Source organism: Carlito syrichta, unplaced genomic scaffold (genome assembly GCF_000164805.1).
Source record: "Carlito syrichta isolate Samal-C Ts95f unplaced genomic scaffold, Tarsius_syrichta-2.0.1 Scaffold301855, whole genome shotgun sequence".
In the NCBI taxonomy this organism is placed as follows: Eukaryota; Metazoa; Chordata; class Mammalia; order Primates; family Tarsiidae; genus Carlito; species Carlito syrichta.
The window spans coordinates 151,293-157,036 of record NW_007245951.1 but is presented as its reverse complement, the minus strand read 5'-3'; positions in this window follow the sequence as shown (position 1 = coordinate 157,036).

Below are 5,744 nucleotides of genomic sequence, written 5' to 3'. Positions count from 1 at the left end.
CGCCCCTCGGTCTCTCCCGGCCTCCCCCGCCCGTCCCGGTGTGCGAGTCTCTCTCGGCCTTTGGCTCTCGTCTCGGTGTCTCTCTGCCTCTCAGTCTCTGTCTCTGTCTCCCGCTCATTGCCGCTGTCTCCGTCTTGTGTGCCTTTCTGTCTCTCAGCCACGCTCTCTCCGTCTCTCGCTCCCTCTGACTTTCCGGCCTGGACACTCCTAATGGCTTATTTCTTGGCAGCGTTTTTGTGTTGGATGTACGAGGGACTTCTCCTTGGATGCTTAAAGGGAACACCCTTTGCTCTGAACGTGAGCCTAAGGAAGGGCTCTTCTGGAAGGTCATCTTGAACGGAAAGCCTGCCCCGTGCTGCCTGTCCACTCTGGGCCCCAGCTCCAGCCGCCCAGAGTCACGCATCTCTCCAGACTCTGGCCGTTAGGCGCCACAGATGCTGTGTCGAATCATGCGGTCATACTGTAGCTTGTCATTTTCTTCCTTCCTGGACGAAAATCTTGCAGGCATGGTTAGGAAAGACATCATTCCTGGAGAGTGTGAGGGAGGGCGTACGCTCTGCAGGTGTGTGGCTCACAAGGCTGGCCATGCCCAGGGCTGGCATTGGTGCAGGTGGTGGTGGTGTGCGCTGCTGCCTTGAGTTGTGGAAGTGTCCGGTCTGGGCAGTTGCTTACTTGCTTGATGCAGAGTTCGGTGCATCCTAGGATGACTAGTGTTGATGCCACGGGAGAACCGCACGCTGGGTGTTTTCAGTCAGCAAACCAGTAGCCGTTCCCTCTGGGCCACCTAAGCTGCTCTCATCACGACATCTCAGAAGTAAGCTGCAAACCTGGCCCCCGGAGCCTCCCCTCCCCCCCGAGGTTAGAGAGAGCGGCTGATTTCTCAACCAGTCTTCGTCTTCAGAGCGCCATTCTTCTCTCTGCAGTTGTGGGCTTTTTAAGTGCGTGGCTCGCCTCGTTTCCTGCCACATATGGATGGCAGAAACTTCCATTTCCTGGGGAAGAGCTCTATGCAGCGGCCTAGTGACCTTATTTCTCAAAATCCGGGGCAGATTTTCCTCTTTATGGAACTTGATTCCGTGGTATCCCTGTCATCTCCCTCAAGACCTAGATTCTCATGACCCCAGCCTGAGTCCGCCACAGCCCTGAGACGTCGGGGGGCCCTGCTGGGCAGCCCCTTCAGCTGCAGGGCTTCACTCTGCCCCCCAAGCAGCCCCTGCCGATGGCTTATGTGAGCGGGAACGGGGTGCTGCTGGTCCCAGGAGCCTTCCGAACTGCCCCACTTAGGCGTCCTGATTCCTTTCCTACCAACTTGGGTCCATTTCACGTCATCCTTTTGCCATATGTTCTCTGACACATTGATTGCCCTGAGATTTTCCTTGAGCTTCGGGAGACACCGTGTTTGAAAACAGAACACGGAGCGGAATCCTGTCAGTGAATGATCTGTTTCAGGTGTTCTTGCTGCGGCTGCAGGACATGAGGGCGCCTTCCTTTCTGTCGAGTTCTGTTTTTGAGGAACCGAAGCCGTGTCCCAGTGGGTCAAAGGGGTGACTAGATTGTCTGAGGGAGAGTGTGGTCCTGAGGGAGTGGCTTTCCCCACCAGCAAGCTTGGGGTGGCGACTGCCTCTAGAGCCCCGAGTCATCCCGCCGTGCTCTTGGGCCTCGAAGGCAACCCCATGTTCCTGGCTTCAGAACTCCCCAGATATGTCAGTATAGCCCCCGGCACGGATGGCCACATGGTGCTGGCACAGGGGCTCCAAGAGACCGGCCCTGACACGGGCCAGAGAACGTCTTGCCCCCGTCTCAGTGAAGACCGAGTGGCACAGCAGCAGCTCTCCAGGGAGCTGATGCCTGATGTGCAAACTGGAGTCAGACGGGGCAGGCGCCTCGCCCAGCCCGGCCTCTTCTCTGCAGTGAAGGACAAGTGCCCGCCCCCCAGGCTGTTCCCTCCTGTGTGCTTTCGGAAGGCAGATACTGGGAGAACTGGGTGTGGCATGTCCAAGGTGCAAGGGGGCACCGACATGCCATGTCACCCGTTCGGAGTGCTGCTTCGGGTAGGGACAGGAGGAGCCTCAGACTTCTTGGGCAGGCAAGATACCTCTTTTGTGCTCGCGTCGTTGCTGTCTCAAGGGCTTGTTTCCACACACCTGCATCGTCCTGAGGACACCTTGACCGCCACCCAATCCTCCGTCTTGACGAGGACTCAGCAGAGCAGAGGAGGTTTGGAAAGGCTGGCTGAAAGGCAAAGGGGCGAAGACCTCTTGTGTCAGATGCCCCGGCCTCCCCCAGACAAGGCTGGAAGCCCGGGAGGGCGTTCTCATGGTCAGACGCTCGGGCTGGTGCCCGCGGCCCTCAGGGCCCAGCCTCAGTGTCCAGTCCCCTGGACCTGGCCGGGATGTGTCCTAGTGACCCAGCCTGAGCTGTGAAGGAGAAGGACTTGTGGGCATGCCAGGGGGAAGCAGGGGGCCCACCAGGGACGCGAGTTCAAGCCCGTGCTCTAAGGAGGGAAGGGGGCAAATGTGGCACGCCTGACTGGTTTGTCTGTAAGGACTGTCACTTCTCGGGGAGTTGTCGTCAGTCAGAGAGCGGCTGTGTGGGCAAAGCACGCATTTACCATGGCCTGGGTCCAAAACAGGGAGGTCGCTGAGACACCAGAGCAGGGAAAGCGCTCATTAGCAGAGGAATTTTGCTGGAGCCGAGAAGCGGCCAACTCATTACTTCCTAAGTTCTTTTAAATGGAAAAAAATTTTTTTCTTGCTTTCCAAGAAATGTTGCTTATTGGTAAATGTCTGGCGTTTTAATTCAGGATGAGTTAGTTAATTTCCCTGGGAGGACGTGCTTTTTAAAAATACAGCAATCTGTGTCTGACTGGGAGAATTTTCTATTTTATTGTGTTTTTTTATGGTGGGGGGATGCAGGGAAGGGGGTGGGAGAGAGAAAGATGGAAAGGGAAAAGGGAGAGAGGGGGAGAGAGAGAAAGGGGGGGAGGCGTGAGACCAGGCTTTGTAGAAACGTTTATTTTCTCCTCTGCCTTCCTTTTATAGCTTGTTGATTTTCGAGTTGACATGTGTGGAGAAGGTGGACCTCTAGGGGAGTGGGCACATCTGGCCTCCATCCGGTCTCCTCTCCCAGGCTCACCCCGCCCCCAGCGGCCGCCTTCTTTTGGAATCGGGGGAAGGCAGGCACCCCTGGCTTGGGCAGGGGGGGACTTGGGGTCACTCGCCCCCTCATCGTCTCTCGCGAGGCTACTTATCCTTCTCGGCAGAGAGACTGTGTCGGGTCAGAATGCCAGGAGGGAGACCGGAAGCCTCAGCTCGGCGAGGATGTGAAGACTCTGGGGTCCCGGGGTCTCGATGGGGGAGAACCAAGGGAACTCAGATGCGAGCGGATCTCTCACGAGTGACCGGCGATGAGGAGGGCCGAATCCCCAAGTCCCCAGCAGAGCTGGCCGGGAGGGTCTGCCCGGGTTGTCAGGGGGGCTTGGTGCTGAGGCACTTGGGGTGGGGGCTTCGAGCTGAGGAACGTGGGGCTGGGGGTGGGGTGGAACCAGCGTCTGTGTGGTTAGGAGACCCGTCTCGCCTCTGGCTGCCGGGAATCCTGTATCCCTGGGACGCGCCCAGCTTTCTGCACTTGTGCAGAACTCCTCTGCACCCAGTCGCTGTCTCAGCACGCGGCTTTCTTTCATGTGTTCTGGTGAAACAAAGCAGTCACCTAACGTCCCAGGCCGCTGCTCACTCGGGACACTGGTCTTTTGGAGTAAAGCAGCATGTGAGTGTTAGTACCGCGTCAGCCGTGCCCTCCGTGGGAGCGCCCCTGCTCTCCCAGCCCCGGTGGGTTTTGCAGAATGAGCTAGCTGGGAAGCCCAGCACCTCCAAGTCATGGTGGAACCCCACTCTGGACACCAACACACCGCCCGGGTCAGCCGGGGCCCTGCAGAAACGTGGGGATGTGGTGCCCATCCCAGCAGTGCCGCTTGGTGATGACCAACACGTGGGTCCACAGGCAGGCATGAAGAGCGGGCAGTGCACCCATCCATGCCACGAGTGTAAGAAGAACATTCAGTGTTGATGGGCGTGACTCAGTGCATTAGGGGAAGGACAGACACCAGATGCAGTTGTACACTGCAGGGGCCACTCGTGGGAAGGCCAGACGCAGGAAGACGGGGGAAGAGTGCCTGGCCCAGGTGGTGGTCATGCTCCAGGAGCCCTAGGCGTGGTGGCGCCCAAGCCTGCTTCCCGCAAACTCTAGCTCTGTGGCTGGCACCCTCACGCATGGAGGGGACGGCGTGTCCATGGGAGGCTTTTAAGTGTGCGCAGTCATGTTCAGACGCGTCCAGAATCATCCTGGCCCTCAGCCCAGCACTTGAGTCTCGGATGGGGCCTGCTTTGTAAATGTGGATCATCCAGCAAAAATGAGCTCTCCGAGTCCAGCGAGAGCCAGACATCTTCCAGGGATGCAGAAGGAAGATTCGGATTTGAAAGGACGTTCAGAAAAGTGTGCTCCTTGAGTGAGGAAGATCTGGCTGTAAGGGAGGTGAGAAGTCGAGCATTCATGGGAACATCTGTTTGTCCTCGGGAGTCACGGCCGTGATGGGTGCCGGACACCACTCACGCTCTCTTTACTGTGGTTGTCTTATTGCTGGCTGCTCCTTTTACATCGCCTGCTTGTTTTGGCGCTCTCACTTTGCAAGAGCCTGCAGAGACCTGGGTCTGCTCACCCTCTGTCTTGATCCCAAGAAGCAATCAGGATCTGGTCATGGCCACAGGACCCATGTCCCTTCTGCCCACACTGCATGGCAAACGCAAAGGGCAGAGGGTGTTCAGAAGAGCTGGGAGGGGGAAACTGAGGCACAGGGGACATGCTAGGTAGTGCAAGAACAGTCTGAATGATGACACTCTGCCAGTATTACCTAAAAGGACAAGGGTCCGTGGAGCTGGGGAGAAGGGTCTCGGCACCACCAGCGTCAGAACCAGGGTGTGTCTGCAGGCTGTCAGGCTCTGGGGCAGAAAACCCATGCTCTGGAGTGGGTGTATCCCAGGGGCATGGTGAGATAAATCCGGGCACTGCATTGCTCTGGGTGGCTGGCTGCCTGACGTGGGGCATGTGGAAGCCCCTCAAGCTGCTGTGTGAGCCGGGCAGGTCCTCCTGGCCTGGCTGCTCTGGGAAGGAACAGCCACTCCCAGGACAGTTGCCAGTGACTTCCTTTCCTGCTGTTGCTCTGGGCCTTTCCTGTGAATAAGGACACACGTGGGACGTGACAGAGCCTCGCCATCCCGTGGCACTGTGCGCTGATGCAGGAGGTGGCGGGAGACGGCCCGGACCCAGGTTCTCCTCGGGCCTGGAGTCCCCACGGTGCATGGCTGGGCATGGCAGGCGTGTCCCCAAGACGCCCTGCTTCAGGATGCAGCCCGAGCAAAGTGAGGGCGTGGAGCTGGCGACCCTCCAGTCTCTGCTCAGATGAAGAAGTCTGGAGACCAGCAGTCGCAGTAACGGCACGGCCTCTTGGGGTACCTGGTAATGTCCAGGTGCTGGGCAGGACACTGACCTCACCGCGTAGGTGGGAATGTGACATCAGATGTGCTGGGCACACGCCCCTGTGCTGATGGCCACACAGTCAGGGCTCAGAAGATGCCGGCTGCCTGAAAAGTCAGTTTTTAATATTTGTTCAAAAGTGGCATGCAGCCTTGGAGAAAAGGCACCCGGGGCTGGGGTGGTTCCAGAAAATGCCACAGAGCAGGCATGAGCCT